The sequence below is a fragment of the Chroicocephalus ridibundus genome, chromosome 5 (genome assembly GCF_963924245.1).
Source record: "Chroicocephalus ridibundus chromosome 5, bChrRid1.1, whole genome shotgun sequence".
NCBI classification, from domain to species: Eukaryota; Metazoa; Chordata; class Aves; order Charadriiformes; family Laridae; genus Chroicocephalus; species Chroicocephalus ridibundus.
The window spans coordinates 83,649,920-83,673,529 of NC_086288.1; the positions used below are offsets into that span (position 1 = coordinate 83,649,920).

Here is a 23,610-nt window from a genome sequence, read left to right on the forward strand (position 1 = left end):
AAAAAATAGAGATGATGCCCAAAGATCCTGCAGCACTGCAGAATTCCGGCAGACACAAATACACTTCATGAAAAAGGATCACCCTGGCCACCTGCAAGGATGGAAGCAACAATGCATTTTTTTCACTCTTGGAATTGCAGGGCTCAGCATTTGTTTGAATAAGGATGACAGAGTAGAAAAAGCTGCCGTAATTAAAACAGAAGTTGCTTCAACCTGAATGAACAGATTAGCATTATCAGAACAACAATGCACTTCGAAATTTCATTAGGAAAGGAGCAGACACACGTAGCAATTGTCCACAGAAAAGAAACCCAGTACTTTGAGCATGTTTGACAGAGGTGATGTTCTCAAATATGAGAAAGAAAAGAAGGACAAAACAAGAGGTGAGGAAAAAGAAAAAAGGTTATCTGACACAGAGTATGCCTGAAGCACATCTGTAAATGGATGGCGCTCACCACTTCAGTACTCCCCGCTCCTGCCTTGTCTTGGTTTTGTTCTTTCCTTCTTTCTTTCAGTATATTGAAGAATATTTAACCTTCAATAGAGATTAACTTATTTTCAACGTTAAAGAAACTTTTTACATCAAAGGACAGACTCTGCAGCTTCTGAAGCTTCTCATTATTTTAGGTTTGAATCTCAAAGGCATTGGACAAGCGTGAGGTAAGTGTGAGATGCCAAACACAGTAATACGCTATGTCACAACAAACATAGTAGAGCAATAGCCACTAGCGAAGTCAAGCAGGAGATGGAGTCGGTCCATTTAAGTCTCTACAAATATAAAATATGCTTTTCCTAAAGTTTTCCAAGATTTTTAAAGAGTCCTAGTTACATGCAATAATTGTGAAGCATATCAAGCTAAGACTGGATATTACAGGGTACATAACACAGGAGAGAATTTGCAAGCTTCAAAGGCAATAGCAACATCAGGCAATCTCCCAAGATTCCCCGTACATTCAGAGTGACAGATGCACCTTCAGGCTGCTTTAGGAATTCTGTATCATCTCTGGAGCCATGTAATGACTGCAGGCAGATAAACACCGTAAGACTGACTGATGTGAGCGTCTTGCTTATCCACACCTCGCTCCTGAAACACATGTAGACATCTGTTCTAAGAAGTGACATAATTTTCTTTTTACCACAGATGTAATTTGAATACGAACTGAAGAAACTCAGCTCTTAAGAAGAACAAAACCTAATGGAACAGAAGCATAATTCTATCACAAGTGGTGAAAGTAAAATTTGGCTTGCAGCAGGATACACAGGTATAGTCCCATATTTTTTTATGTTTATAGAAGCAAACCCCAGAAAATAAAATTGAACAGATAAATGCCCAAGTTGAGATAAACTTACTCTTATGACAAGAGGCCAAATTCTAATCATGAATTAACAACAACAGAAAGATCTCTTCAGCAGTTTGAAGAACATTACACGCAAAACCCAGCAAATTATTCCATGTTGAATAGAACAGACAAATTTAAAAATACACAAAGAAACATAATACATCTCTAGTACCAGTTGCCACCACACCTGAAAAAAATCTTTTCTCCAGGCAAGGACAAGAATGAAGCAACAATTTCACTTTTCCATGATCTCATTCCCCGTTTAGGGCCATTCCTTATTCCACACCACTCTTGCGTCAGACTCAAACATACGAGCTTGCAAGGAACAGAAGAAAGTGCAAGGCCAGGGGTGAAAAACTCTTTTGCCTGCACTAAATGAAAATGAGTAATAAAGGCTAAGCCCAGGGAATAAATAGCATATGTTGCAAATAATAGTACTCCCTTCCTGGGAGATTTACATAATAGAGTTCACATGTCAGCAACTGTTTGCCTGTAATATAAATTCAAATTGACAAGACTGAGGTATTATGGAACAGCATTTATCTCAAGATTGTCAGGAAAAGTCATTTCATTTCTTATGATTCATTTCATTTATACGTTAGTGTATTAACTGGATACATTATTGATCTTTGCTCCATCCAATTTCAGCTTCTATAGAATGGACAAAGTGATCTGAAAAATATCACTCCTGGCTCTTCTTTTTTGTTTTTTAAAGTACAGGAGTGTCTGACACATATCTAAGTAAAACATCTCATGGTATTAGACATCCTATCAAAGGAACACATTCCGGAACAGGCAACTGCTTTTGAGGAATTTGTTACCCTGAAAGTCAGCTTTTCTAGAGTTTGTGCTAGAATATCTAGGAAACTGTGTTTTTCTAGATGCTGTGCTTTCCTCTCTCCTTGACTGGAAAAAGGCAAAGATGGAAGCAATGATGACAGCCGTGGTACACTCAAAAAAAAAAAAAAAAAAAAAGGTTGTCAATCAGAGAGTAAGACTGCTACATATCTGGGTGAGACCACCTTTCAAGCAGAGAGGGCTGCTTCAAACACACAAGAGCCACAGCTGTCACTCTGCAGAACCACGGGTCTGTCTCTCCCTCTAAGACAGCATCACTCAACAGCTGCTATGAATATTATGAATACCATGGATGTCCCGTCACTTCCATCTGACAGTCTCTGAAGCATAATAAGAAGCCAGTCATTAAAAAAAACCCAACAAAATAAGCACCTGCAGAAAGCACACTGACATAATAAAAATGTCCTCCTAACTCCGCGGTGGTCAACAAGAATGAATAGCACATGGGTGAACCTGGACTGCTGTTTAATTTTACTTGGGTAGGCAGCAGGATTGGTAACTGTTCGACAATCTTTCTTCACTGTTCCCTAAGCCCTCTCCCATTTTTGGGATGCATCAAGTTCTAAAACCCTGGATAAGAACGCTACAAACAGGTTTTATGATGCAGTCACCTCAGGAGAGAGGGAGAGGAGCAAATGACAGCATTCTACTTGTTGTGCAGTAGCTCCGATTAGGGGCCAGCAGGGTCAGGGTCCCACTGAAAAAAGCACTACATAAAGGAAGAATAAAATAATTACTTTCGCAAGACCTGACAGTGAAGACAGACAAAGAATCAGGAAATTACTCAACTAATCTGCAAACCAAAGGACAATGAACATCCCATCTCTTCCACTAATTCTCTCTGGACACGCAGCTAGCAGGCTCGCAGCACTTCTAGCTTCCCAGAGGAAAAGGAGGCACCTCTGATCCTTCTGGTAACCGTGTCCACGGGAGTCCACATCCCAGATTCACACTGTTCCGCACTGCTGGGATCTTCCTCATCTCCATGGCTGCTGCTCACCTGCGAGGATTTGCTGCACACAGGCTGCTCTGCATACACAAAGTCAGCGCTTCTCCTGTGGAAGGCAGCCCTTGGCAGCAACAATTTGCTTTTGACGTTTAAAATGTCTGACCTCACACTTAGCCATTTTCTGGTCGTATGCAATTTTCTCACAGGGAGCCATTCCCATTTGTCACGTTAAAATTTTCACCTTCGCATCGTAACGCTATTTTGACAGCGCCACTTTTTAAATCGGTTGTCTCCAGCCAGTAATAAGCATTATCGACCAAAGTTTAACCCATAAATTGAAATGCAGACAGCCAAGGTGTTCAGGTGGGACTCTTAATTTCGAGTTTCAGAGACTACCTGCAGCAAAGCAATTTCAGTCAAATAAAATATGCCAATATGATTTTATCTGCAATTTTTATTCAGTTGGAGGTCGGCACCTGGAAGCGAAGTGTGTACGTGCTGTCCTATGGAAAGCAAGAGCAGGCACCAGACCACAAGCCAGGCTTGCCAAGGGCAACCTCGGCATCGCTGGGACCATCGCCACAGAGGCCTTAACCCTTCCAGTAGTTTTACTCCCGACTGGCTCCTCTGTAGAGAGTATTATTTTTTTCATAGACTCACATTTAATAGATGTGAAATTATAACTTCAAATAGGGCACTCGACAAATCTTACAGAATAGACTTGCGGTAAAACTGCAAAAGTTACAGCACCCCAGGCTACACTGGGGCTTCTTAGGGTTATTTACATTTTATACTAAAAGTGATACAATTGCAAAAACAGCACCTCAAAACAGTAGAGTTTTGGTGTTTGCAGTCTCAATTCTCTGCGCTCCTCTTGCTGCTCTCAAAACAAGGGGTTCGCGTCCGGATCCCGGGCCGGGGCGCGGCTCCCGGCCCTCGCCAAGCTGCCGGTGCGGAGAGGGGATGTCAGCGACCCGGGGAAGGCCTCTGGGGGGGGCCGAGGTGGGGGGTCAGCAACCCCACACAATTCCCGCCGCCCGCACTCCGACCCGCGCGCAGCTCCTAGCACGCGCCCTCAGCCCCGCCCCCAGCAGGCGTTTCCCCGCCTATGGCGCTGAAGCCCCGCCCCCTCAGCCCAGACCACGCCCCAGAGCGCGGTCAGGCCACGCCCCCTCCCACCGCTGGGCGGATTCCTCCCCTCCCGGAGCCAATCACCCACAAAACACCGCCCCTCGCCCACACTAGGGTTAGGGTTACCCTCCACAGAGCCCCCAGCCCCTCCAAGGCCTCCCAGGCCCCTCCCAGCCCCACTCCCAGCCCCCGCCCCGGGCGCGCGCACACACACACACACAGCTCCACTCCCGGCACCCCCCCGAGGCCCGCCTCCCCAGCCGCTCACAGCCCCTTCGCGGCCCGGAGTCCGTCCCCCACCACGCCCGCAGCCCCTCAGGCTCAGGCCGCTCCGCCGCCGCCGGGGTGCGGGCGATTCCGCGTCCCTTTTAAATACCCTCCGCAGCCAATCAGCGCACCGCTTCCCCGCGCGGGGCACGCCGGGAGCTGTAGTCTCCGCGCCCCCGGCCCGCGGCGCGCATGCGCACGGTGCCCCTTGCCGCTGCGGCGGTTGTGCGGAGACCCCTCCGTAGCGGCTGTTGCGTAGGACCGCGGTCCGGTAGCGTGCAGGCCCCGCTGTCCTGCCCTGTCCAGCACAGTTATTTTTCTCGGCAGCAGCCCCAGCCCCGGGAGCAGAATAGCTGGTGTCAGAAAGCCCCGCGGTGTTTGGGCTGCTGCTGAGCGGCCTCGAGGCCACCTCCAGCCCCCACGATGCGTGGGAACCCCCAGCTACGGCGACCAGGGCTGTTACAGAGAAATTTGATGAACTGCGTTCTCTCTGAATAGCCCCGTTACACACCAGCAGCTCGGCAGATGAAGCCTCAGGAGCTAACCGAGACTAAACTTTCTGATAAAAGTGACGCTGCAGACACAGAACTCACTGAACCCAGCAGATGGGAGCAGAACAGAGAAGGACCAAGGACACAGTTCACAGAATCACTGAATGGTTTCTGTTGGAAGGGACCTTTAAAGCCCATCCAGTACAACCTCCTGCCATGGGCAGGGACATCTTCAGCTAGACCAGGTTGCTCAGAGCCCCGTCCAACCTGGCCTGGAATCTTTACAGGGATGGGGCATTGTCCTGGTTTGAGTGACACGGCACTCATTTATCTCCTAATGCTGGAGAAAACTGCACTTTTAGAAGACCCTAGTGCCTGAATTTGTGAGAATATCTACTGTATAGCCAGCTACGGTGTGTGGGTTTCAAGCTCTGTGGTTTCCATGTGCAGGGATGAGGAGGAGCGAGACCTGGGATTATTTCGTACCATGACTGTCCCATTCAATATAAATTACAAAGTTTGCTGAAGAGCTCTCTCTCTCCCTTGATGGCTGCCATCCTGAGCACTCCTTGCCCCGGTGCCGGAGCCCTGAGCCCTTCCCTTCCTCCCGAAGATGCGGTACTCACAGTGTCCCACATTGGCTGTCCCTGCTGGGAGTGCATGGCTTCTGCTGATGGAATGGGCTGAGAATGATACTTGTGTACTTTATATTGGTATCAATATTGGTTCTTTAGTTTTATTAATGTTAATTAATATTCTATTATTAGAAGAATAATTCTTATTCTATTAAATTTGTTTACATTTCAACCCTTGGGTTTCCTTGTTTTTTCTGTTTCCCATTCCCAGGGCAGGGGAGGGGGTCATCAGGTGAAAGAATAATTGTCTAAATGACAATAAATTGTTGCGGGTTTCTCAGACATCTCTCTGGGCAACCTGGGCCAGCATCTCACCACCCTCACAGCAAAGAATTTCTTCTTTATATCTAGTCTAAATCTCCCCTCTTTCAGTTTAAAACCGTTCCCCCTCATCCTGTCGCTCCCCTCCCTGACCAAGTCCCTCTCCATCTTTTCTGGAGCCCCTTTAGGGACTGGGAGTGGCTCGAAGGTCTCCCCAGAGCCTTCTCTTCTCCAGGCTGAACCCCCCCAGCTCTCTCAGCCTGTCCTCACAGCAGAGGGACTCCAGTGGTCCCTGGAGTGAAGGCTCCTCACATGGCCAGGACAACCCATGAGGGAGCACTCGCACACCCGAGGGCAGGCCATGAGGCAGGGGGGTACGCTGGGCCCTGTGGGCTCCCCGTGTGGGGCAGAGTAGGGCCAGTGCCACAACCGGCCCCCCAGTCAGGGCTCGCTGCCCTGGGTGCTCTCAGCCCCAGGCTGTGCCAATCTCCTCAGGGCTCCTTACCCCTCCACACCCCCACCAAACCACCCCCACCAAGTCACCATAGATAGAGCTAAACAACAGTAAAACCAAAGCAAATTAAATCTGAGAAGTACACAGTTAAATTGGATTTAAAAACAAGTTTAGAATACTTAACTGGGCATCATTATTGAATCTTATTTATTTAATAACATTATCTTTAAGGTCCCTTCCAACCCAAACCATTCTGTGATTCTATAATAAAAATTTCCAAATACAAAACTAAAATAGAATGCTAATTGGGAACAATTAATTATAACAATACCTTATTGTAATTGTGGGAGCTGCAATACTCCTAATTTGATTTCTAATTCATAATAGAACATCACAATTAAGGAGAGTAATTAATCTTTTCTTCTGTCTCAGCCTCTGCTTTTGGCAGTCTGTCTCCTTTTCCTTTTTCCTGCAGCTGCAGAGAGCCGTGATCCTCCCTGGGCGCTAGTCATTCACTCACTGAATTTGGTAATAGCAAATAATTTAACGAGAGCGTTAAAGAAATATATTATTACCCAATAAAGTAACTCGATTAAATACACCGAAGGACACACGCGCACCCCCACGCAACACCCACCGAGCCCGGCACTGGCACCGGGCCCGCAGGGAAACGACCCGGAGGCAGAACCAGACGCAGCGAGAGGGACCCACCCGCGGCAGCAGCGGCCGCTACCGCCGGTACCCGCAGCGGGAGGCCCTGGGCCACGGAGAAACGCCCTGGCGGAGGCTAGGCCGGCGCCGAGCCTAGAGAACTGCGGCTGGAGGGTAAACCGGCACTGCCGGGGCTCCGCCACCCGGAGCGGCTTCTCGGCGACGGATGGATATTCCCAGCCGGCCCGCAGCGAGAGCCGCCGCCACCCGGTACCGAGAGCGGCCATCAGCACTCCGGGAGCGGCTCTCACCACGCTCCAGAGACGCCCGGAAGTGCCCGTCAGTCCTCCAAAACGTGCACTCTATGGTCCGGCCGTCCTCCAGCTACTGGAAGTGCCTGTCAGTCCTCCGGAGAGAGCGCTCTATGGGCCGGCAGTCCTCCAAAACTACAGAAAAAGGTCGAAACCTGCAACTACAAGAAAAAATAATAAAAAATAAAGACCCCAGAACTTCTCTCAGGTTTTACGGACGCCTCAGTGAGGCTCTGCTGCCTTCCAGAGCGCGCCGGACTGCGAGTGGGGATAAGGCAGAGAAAAAGAGGCCCTGCATCGGTGAGTGATTACAGTCCGCGGCTTGACCGAAGAGGACTGAGAGCCGTCAATGCTCATCGCCCTAATGAGCGCCGAGAGCGCGTTAATTAAGGGGGTGCTGCCGCCCGGCAGCCGAAGGCCATTGCTGCAGGTGGGGAGCCGCGCGTGCGCTGTGCCCCCCCCCGGCTCCCCCCCGTGGCCAAAGTGCGGTACTGCAGCGCCGGCCCCGCACGGGCGGGGCCGGGCGCCATCGGGGCCAGGAGCACCGGGGAGGCGAGCGAGCCGGGGCGTCTCCTGCCCGCCCGGGGCTGGCGGGGCGGGGAGCTTCAAAACGCCCGCTGCGGCAGGCTGCCAGGGCGCCGGAGGCGAGACGGGTCCGGGCAGCCCCGGGGAGTAACCCGAAAGCGGACGGAAGGAAAGAGGGGAAGAAGAGGGACACGCCCCGACTAGAAACTCGGGGAGCCTCGTCAACTCGCCACAGCTCCCTGGAGTCTCCCCGGCACTCCCACCGCCGTGTCCCCACCGCAGGTGCTGGCCCACACGCAGCCACAGCTGCCGGTGCCGCCCCAGGCACGGGGAGCCCCGCCCGCCCGCGAAGCGCCGGACCCCAGGGAGCGCGGCGGGGGGGGCCGCGCCGCGCAACGTGTTTATTTCGTGCTGTGGCACACAACTCTATAAGGTTTTGATGCAGTGAAGTGCCAAAGTTAAGACTCGATAGCCTTGGTGACTATTAAGCATGTATTCTTTATTGCAGGGCCGGGCGCACAGGGGATTGCTCCACCAAATGTGCGTGCCGACTGATTTAGATGTACAGTTTAAATACATACCACGTATGCATATTCACTAGTTTTCCAAGAAATGATTACTTATTCATTAACTCGTTATTACAGGTTACTGCCCACTCCCGCATGTGCACTAGAGTCTCTCCGTGGTCTTCAGAGACATCTGGTGGTCGTTTTCTTCCTCCACTCCTCTTCATCGTTGTGACTTCTGGGTCAACTGCAAGCCTCTACTCCTTTATTCTTGCTGGCGCATCAAAAGTGTTAGCTTTGACTAGTCTCTGCATTCCTCAGTAACCCTGGGCCTCTTGTTTTGAGAGATAAGCTGCTACTACAAGGTTATATTGTCCTAAAGCATTCTTTATTAAAAAACAGGAGATAAATTCTGACATTTAGTACTACAACTGTTGCATCTGCTCTTTGTACAGCCTTAAAGCACCCAGTCTCTTAAATTAAGCTCCTACTCTAATTTACAGTTCTAATATATTAAGCACCTACTTCAATTAGTTTACAGCTTTAATATGTCAAACCCTACTTCAATTCCCCCTTTATCATTGCAAATTCTTTTGCAAATTCTATAACAGTCCATCTTTCTGAAGAGCCCAAGCAAAATACCTCCCTGTTTCTACCTGATGTCTAATTCTGTGCCATTTCCAATTGCTATAATTTTCTTCAGAATCTCAATGCCACCACAAAAAGCACCTAAGTAGCATGCAAACGATTATCCCTAAAATAATTAGAGTAATAATGCCCACAAATAGTTGCCTACTCCAGTTCCAATTAGGCAGCCATGAGGTCAGTTCATTACACAATTCTTAAAATCCCCAACTAGTGTTATCTTTGCTAACTTCATATAGGATTTTGTTTTTCTCCCATATTTTCTCTAGATCATCTTCGTTTCTCCCTTCTCGATTTCTATATGTGCAACAACTTTGATTAATCACTGCACACACTCCTCCTCCTTTTATCGTCAACAAGTCTGAAACCACTCGGTTCTGCAAAAACACTTTCAATAATGAGTTTACTTCTATTTGTAGTCCTTGAATTGCATCTGCAGTAGAGCTGATGATTCTATCAATAGTTGCTGATATGTTGACGATTGCCTTTTCTGAGACCCCAAGCGAAGGTATGAACCACCATATAAAACTGATAACGAGTATTGAGGATAACAAGGGGATTTTCTTCCCTTTTGGTTTTTATTTTTCTTAGCAGTGATCTCAGTATTCCTTGGGGAATTTGTGACTGATTATGCAATTTATTTTGTGAAGTTAAGTACCCTATGGTGCACATTCCCTTCCATCCTGCAGGAAGCTGCTTTCTACTAATACCATCTCCACACAGCCACCAATACCCATGAGGTAATTTACAGGGCCTGTATGTCGCTGTCATGTTGGCTCCATAGAAGCTTCCTACACTGTGCCACCCATGAGGGGAGTTGTTTCTAGCTGGATCTAAACCTTCAGGTTTGTAGGTCCAAAGTTGGGTGCTGTTGCAAAAGTCAATGTATGTTATATTTAAACCCATAAGGTTCCATTCAGCTACATTTATGGTAGTCTTATTTATCCAAAAATTGTTCTATCCATCATTACAAGTACAGCTGTATATGTTAAAAGGAGGGGGTGGGCATAAGCAGTTCTGGGATCTTCTTTTCCAACTGCAATTATTGTTGCTCACTAGAAACTGAGTATTTTCATCTTTTAGCAATTGCAAATCAAATTTCAGACCTTCTTCCCTGCTCGTATCATCATATTGGCAGTAACCACCATCTGACCGTTTCCAGAATTCAGGCCAATCATTGTTATCATAATTCCAATGAGTTGAGACCACCCCAAAAAAGGGTAGTCTCATGTTTCCTTTTGGTAATGCTGTGCATACCCAACAGTCTTTTGCTTGGGTTGCGTTGCATAATGTACATTTTCATCCCAAGCTACAACAATATTTACAATGCTGACACTTAAAGCTAAGCCCTTTAAAGACTTCATTCTAACTTCTCTGTAACCTCACCTTCAAGGGTCCAGCCAGTTCAGAAGTCCATTGCTTATTTGGAGCCTTCTTCACACGGGAGTAGTGGATCCACGCTGGTTGTTCTCTGATTTTGATTGTGGTGAAGGTGGTCAGTAAGACTTGGAATGGTCCATTCCACTTCTCTAGTGGATCACCTGAAAAATTCTTAATATAAACCCAATCCCCAGGGCTAAATGGGTGGATCGGATGGTCCAACTCCTTAGCCCTAGCTCCCAGAACATTCTTATTAATCCTTTCCAATTGTTTTCCTAAGGATATAACATAATTTTGTAAAGACTGGTTCCCTATTTGATTCAAGTCTTCCCCTTGATATTTAGGCCGTATAATATTACAAAGGGGCTCAGGTTTTCCTTAGTTCTGGGTTTTACACATATCCTGAGTAGTGCAATAGGTAGTGCCTGATACCAATATAGGTTTGCTTCTTGACATATTTTGGCTGTCTGTTGTTTTATCATGTGATTCATTTTTTCCACCTGTCCGCTGGCTTGCGGTCTATAAGGTGTATGTAATTGCCACTCAGTGCCCAATAGTTTGCTTACCTGTTGCACTACTTGTGCACAGAAATGAGCACCTCTGTCTGATGAAATGATCACGGGTACCCCAAATCGAGGTATTATTTCATTTAATGGTACCTTAGTCACTTCTCTTGCTTTCTTTGATCTACATGGAAATGCCTCTGGCCATCCGGAAAAGGTATCTGTAACTACCAGTAGGTATCTGTACCCTCCTCTTCTCGAAAATTCAGAAAAATTGATTTGCCGGTGATCTCCTGGTGTATTTCCCTTTCCAATGCTTCCCAATTGTACTTGATTTCTAGTATTAGGATTGTTTTTCAAACATACTTCACATTGCTGAGTCATCTGTCGGATTGTAATGTATAAATTTTTCCCTACTAATTTCTGATTTAGAAATTTATACAGGGAATCTGCTCCCCAGTGTGTTTTATTATGTTCTTCTTTGACAATTCCCCATATGTGTTTGGCAGGAACTATAATTCTGCCATCATTCAAGTAGGCCCACCCTTTTGAAGGAATCTGCCCTCCTAACTTTTCTATTAGTTCTTTATCAGCCCTAGAGTATTCGATATTTTCCTGCTCATCCACACTCTTACCTCTATTGTCTGGAATTAGCGTTAAGATCTTTTGCGGTCTTTCTGCTGCCTGTTTAGCCTCATAACCGGACAATCAGTCACCTTTCTCCTGGTCAGCGTTACCCTCCAGATGTCCTCGACAGTGCATGCCAGCGACTTTGGTTGGCAGCTGAATTGCTTCTAATAGGCGAAGTATTTCTTCAGCATGTTTAATCTGCTTCCCTCGTGTGGTCAGCAATCCTCGTTCCTTCCAAATGGCTCCATGAGTGTGGACAACCCCAAAGGCATATTTGGAATCTGTCCATATGTTTATCTTCTTCCCTTTCGCCAATTCTAGGGCCCCAGTCAGGGCAATAATTTCATCCTTTTGAGCTGATGTTCCAGCAGGTAAGGGCTGTGATTCAATTACCTTATTTGCTGTTGTCACCACATACCCAGCCTTTTGGATACCTCGTCGGACAAAGCTGCTTCCATCCGTGAACCAGGAGTCCTATGCATCTTCCAGGGGGTCTTCTTTCAGATCTGGTCTGCTGGAGTACACAGTCTCTATGGTTTCTTGGCAATCATGTGTCAGCAGTTCAGATGTCACCCCACTGAGGAAAGAAGCTGGATTTGTAACATTAGTCACCTCAATATTCATAGAATCATAGAATCATTTAGGTTGGAAAAGACCCCTGGGATCATCGAGTCCAACCATCAACTCCACTCTACAAGGTTCTCCCTTACACCATATCCCTTAACACCACATCTAAACGAGTCTTAAACACATTCAGGGATGGTGACTCCGCCACCTCCCTGGGCAGCCTATTCCAGTGTCCGACCACTCTTTCTGGGATGAATTTTTTCCTAATGTCCAGTCTAAACCTCCCCTGCTGCAGCTTGAACCCACTCCCTCTTGTTCTATCACTAATTACCTGTGAGAAGAGACCAGCACCAACATGTCTCCAATGTCCTTTCAAGTAGTTGTAGTATTCACATCATCAGGTTCAATCAGAACGTCTTGGTATTGCAAAAACCCACATGGGGAAAGCCAGTGGTTTCCTTTCTGTTCAAGTACCGCTGATACCGTGTGTGAGACTAGCACTGTGATCTTTTGGCCTAAGGTAAATTTCCAGGCTTCGTGAATGTTCAAGACCACAGCTGCTACAGCTCGTAAGCATCCTGGCCATCCTTTGCTCACTTTGTCAAGCTGCTTAGAGAAATATGCTACTGCTCTTTTGTAGGGTCCTAGCGGCTGAGCTAGAACTCATAGAGCTATGCCTTGTCTTTCATGGGAAAACAACCAGAAGGGTTTAGTGACATCAGGTAGGCCCGAGGCTGGGGCTTTCATTAGTTCCTTTTTGAGTGTTTCAAATGCCTTTTGAGCTTCCTTGGACCAGGTCAACTGAGTGGGATTATTCTTCAGGAGCTCATATAATGGTTTTACTATGACTCTATAATTGTAAATCCATAATCGACACCAACCTGTCATTCCTAAAAAGGTCCTGAGTTCTTTTACCATCTGAGGGAGGGCAGGTCTGCAGATGGCTTCCTTCCGTTCGGTTCCCAACTCTCGTTGTCCTCCAGGCAGCTCGTATCCCAGGTAGGTCACTTGCTGTTGTACCATCTGAGCTTTCTGTTGAGACTCGATATCCATTTAGTCCAAGAAAATTTAACAAACTCACAGTCCATTGGATACATTCAGGTTTTGTCTCAGTTGCTATTAATAAGTCATCCACATATTGTAAAAGGGTTCCATTTTTGGAGGGAGGCTTCCAGACCTCACGTTATCGTGCTAATTGATTTCCAAAAATTGATGGACTGTTCTTGAAACCTTGGGGTAACACTGTCCAGGTAAGCTGGGTTTTTCTGCCAGTGGTGGGGCTTTCCCACTCAAATACAAATAACCTTTGACTTTCTTTGGCTAAAGGCAGACAAAAGAACGCATCCTTCAGGTCTAGTACAGTAAACCATACCTGACTGTTTTTCAACTTGGTAAGTAAGGTGTAGGGATTGGCGACTACAGGGTGCAAATATTTATTTTATTTACTGCCCACAGATCTTGCACTACTCGATAAGTCCTATCCAGTTTCTTTACTGGTAGAATGGAGTGTTATATTCTGATTCACATTCCACCAGTAGCCCATGTTTATCTCCCTTTCTATCTCTTTTGTTCTATCGGAGCCTCCCATCTTCCTTTGCTACGTGGCACCCCTTCATCTTTCTCTCTGCCATCGAGGGTGGCTCCGTTTGGTTCCTCTCTCACTCATTCATCTGTAGCTTGCCCAGACCCCCTCCCAAGACTCCTAAGCCCTCGCTGCATCTCCAAGCCTCCTTTTCCTACCCTGCCCCCTCATAATGCCTCTGGTCTCTAAAGCCGTGTCCTCCAAGTCCCTTCTCATACTCCACAGCACCCTCATAGCACTTCAGCTCCCTTTTGATTCTGTTTCTTTTGTGCTCTTCAGAGCGCCCTTAACTTCCTCTTTGCTGTTTAGGATGCCTTCATTCTGTCCCCGGTCCCCTGACATCATCTGTACTTTGTCAAAATACCCTTCAGAGTTCTGCCTTGTTATCTCTGAGGCTTATTTGGTCTCTCAGGTGATGACTCCCCTGCTCCCGTCGCCAAGCTCTCGTAAGACATCCCGTATGCCCTAGAGCCCTGTTTTAGCTCCAAAAGGCACTTTGAACACCTCTTTTCCCCTCAGAACCTTTCCAGAGTCCGCAACCATTAACCCAATCAGTCTTTTGGTCCTCTCATCCTTTTGGTGCACCTGCAGTCTGTCCCCTGAGGACAACCATACTTTTCTCAATTTCCTTTTGAGCTCATCGCATCCAAGACATCTTTGATTTCTCTGGCCCCTTGAGGACCTTTCTAATGTCTCTGACAAGGCCTCTCATTCTGCCAGAACCTTTTCCAAAGTCATCTGTGTGCTCTAGAGCAGTCCGTTTGGTTCCTGTGTTATAGTATGTTTCTATTTTGTATCTGGTACCCGAAAGATGTCTATCATAGGCTGAGATCGTCTCTTAGCCTTCATCTACTTTTATCAGTATATCTGCCATGATGATTTTTGTTGCATTTCACAATTTATTTTTGTTCTAGCTACTTTGATGTTAATTATTGTGCTTTATACAGTATCTGGTACATTACTTCTATTTCAATGCTTTTTTGTTGCTTTCTGTCTTTTGGAACTCAAGTAGCACTGCTGAGTAAATAAGTCAAAAAGAGATCATCAATATGACTCTAAATTGCCAGTAATTTACAGTAAATAACTTATTTCACAGAGGAAGATATTTTTGAGAATGTTTTCTCATGGAATCTGATGCTGTTTTGTCAGGCACTCCCATCTAGAATGTAGTTCTAGCAGCAGTTCAGTAGTACACGTGGTCTTACCAGAAACAAGGAATGAGCACATAGTAGTATGCTGTGATTTGTTGCTTTCTTTTTTTAAAGGATATTTGAGTACATAAATTTTGATAATAACATTGCTGTTACATTTAATAAGCTACTTTCCTATAGAGATTAGCCTACTGTCTATTTTTTCCTGCCAATGCTCCGCAAAAGAATAATTTAATTGCCTACCTAGTCATGCTGTTGATGCCATAGATACAGCTGTAGTAAAAGAGCAGGTATTGCTTCTTCTAGCGAGGGTTGGTCTCCCTCCCCACTACTTTGCAGACAGTACATTTAAGGCAAATAAAACCTACTGCTCCTCCAGCTGCTTTTATGCTTCTGGGCGTTGGCCCCGCCCCTTTCCCGGGGGATTGTGGGAAGGGCGGTGGGCGGGGCCTGAGGGCAGTGGGCGGGGCCCGGGGTGTACGAGCCCCAGCCTCCCCTGAGGAGCTTATTCTGCTGCTGGGCTTCTGCAGGGGGAGGGCTCTGTGGCCTCTCAAGTAAAGTGCAGCTTTGGCACTCATTCAGGTGTTTGGGCAGGTTTGTTTTAATATTTAGACTGGTAGAGGTAAGACTTTTCAGACGATGTAAGGCTTGATGCCATATATAATAGAAAGTCAACTTCTATGTTATTTCTCTTGGGGTTTTTTTGATTTTTTTTTCTGCTTTTTCTCAGACCAGTAGTTTTGCAAAGAGCCTTCAGGGTACCTAAATGGTTTAATAGCCTGTCTCTTTTTTTTTTCCAGGTGCTGTGTGTTTTACTGTAATTACTGGCTTTATTGAAGATAGAATTCTGTGTTTTTCTCCAGTTTTGCTCCACACTGTGTAAGTTCTCATTTTTATTACTCCTAATGGGGCCAGTTATGAGATTATTGAGTGGGAGTTAGGGTGAACGTCTTGTGTGTGTTTACATATAGTGTTTTAGCACTTCGAGGGAGCAGCAGGGATGTAAGGCGTACTGTCTTTCAGGGTGTGGGATGGCTTCTTGTTTTCCCCCCAGCAGTGCCCAGAGTATCACGGTGTCCCTAGAGCCTTTACAGCTTGCAGCAGGGCCCTGGTAGGTTAGGTCAGGGCTTTGACTTGCTGGGTCTGTAGCAGAGCCTGGAGTGTGTGGGAAGACACAAGACAGGAGGTGTCTGCCAAAGGCAAGGCAGGGCTTGGAAGAGCAGCTCCGGAGGAGCAGCCAACACAGGGAGTTCAGGCCAGCAAATGGAGGGTAGGAGCTGTGGGGAAGAAGTGGGGCTCCACTGCTTCAGGAGAAGAGAGGGGGTATCTAAAGCTTTCGCACTGGGGGATGGCTAGGAAAGGGATGTGTGTTCATGATTATCTTGGACAGGTTTTGCAGTTGGGTTTGGGTGTTGATGGGGTCTAGTCTGTTCTGCTCTAGCTTTTCACACTTGAGACAAGCTAGGTAGTACTGAGGAGGAGCACAGGACCAGTGATTTTACAGAAGTGCAATGGTAATGTTGTGTTTCTTGGTATCTTAAGTGCCATAAATACTGACCAGGGATGTAGCATCAGGGGTAGCTGGAGTAGTGGTGAGGATCTACTGTTAATATGTGCATCTGCCTAGACTATTGAAGCAAAGGTGGTTTGGTCATTCCAGATGGAGTAGCCATCAGCAGGTTGTGTGGACAGTTGTTTCATTAGTGGCTTTTGGGAAAAGCGGAGCTACATGGGAGGGGCTGTTCAGCAGTAGTGGAGGAGTAGGCATCTCAACGTTATTAAGGCTGCTTTGCGTGGGTCTTAATGCTTGTGTTTGGGTTTTTTTATGGCATGCTGTCTTTGCACCCTAGATAGTATTCTTAAGTAGAAACAAGACCTTTGGAACTGTTAAGCTATTGATGTGTGTCTGGGTAATGTGTTTCTTATTGTTGTTTTTCAGATGCAGAGGGACAAGCTGCGTAGGAGGAGAGCGGAGTACCAAAAGAAGGTGGGCTGGTGTGTGGTATTAGAGAGAAGATGCAACCAGTGTTTATGTGACATTAAGTTTTTTAAATTTGAGTTTGCGAAGCCATGTGCAAATGTCCTGGTCTGAGGTTAAACAGAATTAAAATTTGCTAGTTATACTTGATAGCTCAGCTTCTAATTGCATTCCTTGAGATTCACAGCTTATTTTTGAGATGGTATCTGCTTCTAGCAGATCAGGTCAGACACTTGTAGTGAATACCAAGGAACGGTTTGCAGAGAGGCTCACTGCTCCTCTGGCAGACTTTATGCCTTGTGGTGGTCGGCCTGGCCCCTTTCCCCGGTGATTGTGGGAAGGGCAGTGGGTGGTGCCTGGGGTACATGAACCACGGCTTCTGCTGGGGAAGCTCATTCTGTCGCTGGGCTTCTCCCGGGTCAGAGCTCTGCCGGTCCTTCCATCAATTGCAGCTTTGGAGCCAGCTCAGCTCCTTGGGTGGAGATGTTATCACATTTAGGGAATTGGAGGTAAGACGTTGGAGGTGGTAAGACCTTGAGGACGAGGTGAGGTTTGGCAGCATGTATAGTGGAGAGCAGCCTCGTATGCTGCTTCTCTTCCTTTTGGTTTTTCACGTCAGTAATGTTGTAATGAGCGTTCGGAGGTGGCGACATGGTTTAATGGTATGCTTTTCTTTATTCCAGGTGCGGTGTGTTTTCCTGGAATCCCTGACTGTATTGAAGATGGAACTTCGGGTTTTTTTTTCTTCCACTGGTTTTGCTGTATCCCTGGTAAGATGATGATAGCATTTGTCTTAATCAGGCAGATGATGAGATCACTTCACAGGGCTTGGCTGAGCATCTTGTCTGCAGCCGTAGGTGGAGTTTTCACATCTCTCCAGAAAGCAGCAGGGACACAAGGTATAATGTCTTTCAGGGTATGGGACAGCTGGTCGCCTTTCCCCACAGTGTGCAGGGTACCGCTGTGTCCCTGGAGCCTTTGCGGCTTGTGGCAGGTTGCTGCTAGGTCGGGTCAGGGCTTCAGTGACTTTCTGGGTCTGTAGCAAGGCCTGGAGTCCATGGGAAGATGGGAGATAGGAGGTGACTGCTGAAGGGGTTGGAAGGGCAGCTCCCGAGGAGCGGCTGACGCGAGGGGTTCAGGCCAGTAAATGGAGGGCAGGAACTGTGGGGAAGAAGTGGGGCTCCTTCCCTGACGGCTCAGGGAGAAGAGAAAAGGTTTCTAAAGTTTTGGCACCAGGGCATGGCTAGGAAAGGGGGGCGGGTTCATGAGTCTTTCTTGGATGGGTTTTGCAGTTGGGTTTGGGTGTCGACGGAGCCTGGTGTGCTCTAGGCGCTCACATTTGAGGGGAGCCGGATAGTATCGAGGAGGAGCACGGGACTGGTGGTTTGGCAGAAGCGCAGTGGTAATGTTGTGTTTCTTGGTATCTTAGGTGCTATGAATAACTATCACCGCGATATAATTATGATATAACTACATCAGCCTCAGATTCCAGAATCGGCAGGGAGAGGGGTGAGCAGAAAGCCATGGCATTCGGGAGGCTGAGGGTGTTGCGGAAGAGGTTGGCATCTCCTCTCAGGGTGCTTTTTGCTGGTGCTGTGGCTGCTTTTGGGATTATTTTTTCTCTTTTCCTTTTGCAGAGGGAGAGGAGGAAGCTGGTGACTGCAGGAATGCATTGGATGGCTGTTTTTTGTGGGCTGCCTCAAGGATGGATTTGGATGCCGCCTGGCCCTCCAAAAGCTAAGCTGAGAAAACTAAGTATTTCAGACAAAATCTCCAAAATTAAGCACTTTGATCCACCTACAGAATGCGTGAATAGAGAGGTAACTGATTAAGATTGGGATCAAAAATAGTCTTCATAAGGTGGAAGAACAAAGTAGGTTGTCTAGTGGTGGCTGATAGAAAGAAACTGAGAATACAGCTGGGTCTGTCTTCTCTAAAGTTCAGACATTTTCTAGAGTCAGGATTGACTCCATCACCTTTTCTCACCAAGCAAACAAAATTGCAAAACCCAGGCAGGAAACGATTATTTTGAGTTCATTGCTGATGCTTGGGTAACTTATCTGGCAGGAAACAGGACTGGGGTTCTAGAACCTTTGTGCATTTCAAAAGAAGTCCTTTGTAGTTTGGAAGACAGCAATGAACTGTCTTCCTTATTTTGGGGACTTGCTGGGGGCCACTGTTACCGTAAGCTGGCAATTAAGGACTCTCTAAGACTCAATTTTCGAGTGTTGGAAAGCAGGCGTTCTTTATTGCAGTGCTGGGTGTGCAGGGGATCACTCTGCCTAGCGTGCGCACTGAGTTGCTCAACTACAAAGGTTATAAGGAATCAGAATATACATATTCATTACATTTCCCAGAAATGATTAACATATTAATATTATCACCTAGAATTCATTAATGTATGTAAATTTCCTTCATGCATGCGCATCTGTGTCCATTGGTGGTCTTCCAGGGTCCTCTGGTGACTGTCGATAGTCCTCCTCACCGTGTCCGCTGATTGAACTCAGTCTTCACACACACTCAACAGAGCTTTTGGAATCCAACCCAGCCACTCTAAGTCTTTCCTAGCCTGATGAGCCTGGATGCCCTTGAGTTCTAGGGAAGAGCCAGATGCCTAAACCAGCAGGCTTCTGTCTACCGGACCCTGGTACACTCTTGGTGTGCACCGATGAGCTTGCAGCTCAACAGGAATTGCCGCTGCATCCAGCTCCGGTCCAGTATTCCCCATTCTACCTGCATGAATTCCCCCCAGCAGCACAAGCCACAGCTGCCTGTGTTAAACCGAGCTCTGAAAGGCAGCAGGACATCAAACACAACCCTGTCTGTCAGCTCGATGGATGAGACACCGCTGCCTTAAGCACCTCGCTCCCAGGGCCGGGAAATGCAGCACTGCTTTAATCCACTTCCAAAACCCCCTCTGCTCTCAGCGCCACTGTACAGTTACACCCAGGAGCTGCCTCCACGGCCCCCATCCGTGGGAGCGGGACCCAACACCTTCTCACCCCCAGCCCGGAGCACCGAAACCCGCTGGGGCACACGTGGGCATCTGCGGGAGCAACACTACCTCAGGGAATGAGAAGAGATCTGTACCCCTTTCTAGGCCAAAACTAAAGCTGGGAGGAACAAAAGCACTAAACCGAAGCTCCTACCCAGGCCCAGACCACAACAAGCAGGGAGAGCGGCTTTCTCTGAAGGGCTCCGAGTTGCTTTCCAGGTTTTCATGGCATTGGGCTGACCCTTCCCTCTCCGAACATCTTCTAGGAGCACATATAAACACACAGCCATCTGCTCAGAGAAAAGGCATGACGCTGGTGCCCACAACCACCTCCCTGGGGTGACCCCAGCTCTGATCTCCTCCACTGCTGGCACGCTCCCTGCACTGGACTGTGCTTCCAAGCAAGGATTTGCCACTAGAAACCACAGTGGCTCTGGCCACAAGAAGTTCCCCCCTGCAGCTCTGGCCATTAAGAGATGCTGCAAACACTGGCAGTGTCAGAAAACTAATGGAAACCAGCTGACAACAGTGTCTGAGCTGATTCACCTGCTCATTTTACCCAGGAAAGCATGTCATGGCAGTAGGAGATACTTACTAACACCTGCCCACTCATAACAGCACTGGCCCTACCAAAAGCCAACTTTTTTAAGCTTGCTGTGCCAAAAATCCACCAAGGAGGCACTCTGTGAGGACACTGGCATTGTCCTTCTCTAACAACGACCACATCTATGGCCAACCAGAGCCACGCCGACACCCCGAGCCATGCCAGACACACAGCTACCGGTAACACCAAGCTGCCCAAGCCCAATTTTCACCTCCTAGAGCCAGCGATGGATGGCGAGAGCTTGGCTGTCCCCTCCGCAGGGGTCACGGCAGCACAAACTGAGGGGCTGTGAGCATCCACCTGGTCCCCGAGCGCCCTGAGATGCATGGCCGAGGCTTACCTTGTCTCTTCAGCGAGGAGGCGACGGCCGGCTTCTTCAGGCTGCTTCTCCTGGCATTGCCGTGAGCCGGGTCTTGCACCAGGAGGGGGCTGGCCACCTGTACCCCTGAGAAATTGGTTCAAAGAGTGTCAGTGCACAAGTCCTGGGATTCCTGGGACACCCCATGCGGGTTGGGATGGAGAAATCCCCTCTCTCCTCAGAGTGGGCTGTCACCATGGCTCTTAACATCACTAACGATTGTTAAAAGACCCACCGGACTCAGGGCAGGAGTGTGCCCAACAGCCAGAGCCCCTCCGAAAGCTCCCACCGGCACTGGACGCGAGTCCAGCAGGTCATGGTGGGGCTGCCCCTCCTGCTGGACAAAGGCTTTTGGCTTCGACCCGTCTTTGCCCCCCACACTTCTGTGGGACCGCCCCACCCACCCCCTGAGAGCCCCCCAGGATCTTCTGGGACCCCTCATGTTCCCCCCAGGGCTCCCTGGAGACTTCTGGGACCCCTCTAGGACCCCCTGGAGCCCTCTGGGTCGCTCTGACACCTGCTGTAGGATCCCCTAGAGCCCCCCAGAGCCCTCTGGGACCCACTGGAGCCCACCCTGGTATCCCCTGCATCCCCCTGGGGCCCTTCTGTGACCTCCCCCCAACCCCATGAGAGCCCCTCAGAGTCCTCCAGGACCCCCTGGGACCCTTTGTCTTCCCCTAGGACTCTCTGGGACCCTCATGGGACCCCCCTGAATTCCTCCAGGACTCCCTCCAGCACCCCACAGATCGCCCCCAGGATGCCCCAGAGACCTCTGTGACCACCTGGAGTGCCTCCTGTTACCCCCCACGTCCCATTGGGACACCCCACACCTCCTGAGAGCGCCCCCAGTGCCTTCCAGGATCTCCTGGAGCCCCCTGGGATCCTCATACACAACCCCTCTGGAGCCCTCCAGGACCCCATGAACTTCTCATATTCCCCCAGGACTCTCTGGAGCCTTCTGGGACCCTCCACAGTCCCCCTCAGACCCTCCCACACACCCCCCAGAACACCCCAGAGTCCCCTGGGTCACCCCAGGACACTCCAGAACCCTCTGGAGCCCCCTGGTCCCCCCCACATCCCACTGCAACCCCCGTTACACCTGTTTCCCCCTCCCAGGGGACACCAGCTCCTGCCAAATGCTCTGGGACTGCTGGAGCCTGACAGAGCATCTCGGCAAAGGAGAGATGAGTGAGTGAGAGAGGAACCGAGTGGGGACCCCCTGGATGCGGAGAGGAAGATAAAAGAGCTGCGGAGCAGAGAACGATGGGAGCTCTGATGGGATGAGAGAGGGGAAGGGAGATGAAGTGCCACAAGGTGCCTCAGAGATGGAGGAAGGTATTGTCTCTAAAGCATTAAAAAGAGGCAACTGAATGTAACAAGCTTTTTTCTTTCCTCCCTGATATTTAGACGGCGTGCTCTGAAGTACTTTATTTCTGTTTGGCTTTCAGCGGCGCGTTACCCCGGCAGCCCAGTAGCATCTCTCTCGGGCAGTGCCACTGGCCAGATGTCCCTCCTCCTTGCGTAGCACACAAAAAAACCTTGCAGACCAATTGTAACTATGTATTTTAGAGAGAGAGTGTGTCATGGTATCAATTCGCAGCTGTGCAAGTGAAATTAGTGCCAGAGGAAAGTCAAATACTTCTATAGTGTAAGTATTTTTATTTGGTGTACATAAACCTAACACCTTTTTACCGAAAGGGAAGGGACGAAGCATTTCCCAACGCCAGTGAGGAGGTTACTGTTACGCTAAGAACGTGTTCAAAATGGCATTGGTTAGCTTTAATCCTGACTTCAAGAGTTGAGCTGGCGCTGGCTTTTGCAGGCTGTGCTGTGTTTGGAGCTGAGCTGTTTCCCCAGAATCCTCCTGTATCTCAGCTCCTGTCCTGTCCCTCTGATGGAATTCCTCTACTCTCTTCCAGGCTATTTTTTAAGATACTGAGCTATAACTGGGGATTTTTGTTTTCCAGGTGCCTCAGTGTAGGCGTCTCATGCTGCTCGAGAGATGCCCCAGGCCAGGTTTGCAGCTGGTGGCGGAGGCCCCCTGAGGGGGAAGGGGCCAGCCCTGGGTCTGTGTGTTTTGGGACTTTTTTGGGGGGGAATAGAAGGGTGTCTGTCTGTGTCTTGGGGCGTGATGGTGTCATTTGGGACACTGCGACGTCACCAGGGCAGCGATGATGCAGCGGAGGAGCAGGTGAGTGGGGGATGGGGGGGGGGTTACATGAGCACCTCCCAAAAGAGGTGGTTCACAGCCCCAAAACATCTGAAAATTCTTGGGATGCATTAAAAAATGTGAGAACCTGTAACTATGGGTGTGAGGCACTGAAATAGAGAACAATCTCTCATTTATATATGATAAATATATATATTGAGAAATAATATTATGTATGTAAAATAAGTTCAAAATAAAAACCTCTAAGGATTCTATGATTCTGTGCTTCTGTGTTATACAAAAGATCCTAGAATATAAAAATATTTAAAAAAATGTATTTATAAAAAGATATTAGTGACAAAATAGGTGTGTAAGCAGACAGTCTAAATAGATATTCTGTATCATAAATGTTAATGTATAAGTCTAAGCATATTTTCTATATAAGTGCAAACAGGTGATATAAATTCCCTAAATAGATAATGTGTAAATAACTGAGGGGGTGCTGCCGCCCGGCGGCTGAAGGCTGGTCCTGCAGGTGTGCGCTCCTCCGTGCGCTGTGGCCCCGCCCCCGGCCCGCCTTGGACCCGCCCCCGGCGGCGCTGTGCGTTGATTCCGCAGCTTCGCGGAGGCCGGTCTCGAGAGCGCGGCGGCCGGAGAGCGAACCAGGACCGCCGGGATTCCGTCGAGCT

General features: G+C 48.3%; 1 long non-coding RNA gene across 1 annotated transcript; it reads left to right on the forward strand.

The window, feature by feature from the left end:
- Positions 1 to 6,592: 6,592 nt before the first annotated feature.
- LOC134516487 (uncharacterized) lies at positions 6,593 to 23,096 on the forward strand. Its single transcript, XR_010071333.1, has 6 exons — positions 6,593 to 7,648; positions 15,638 to 15,716; positions 16,777 to 16,824; positions 17,499 to 17,585; positions 18,453 to 18,635; positions 19,268 to 23,096. It is a non-coding gene; the product is annotated as an uncharacterized LOC134516487 (long non-coding RNA).
- The last annotated feature ends 514 nt before the right edge of the window (positions 23,097 to 23,610 follow it).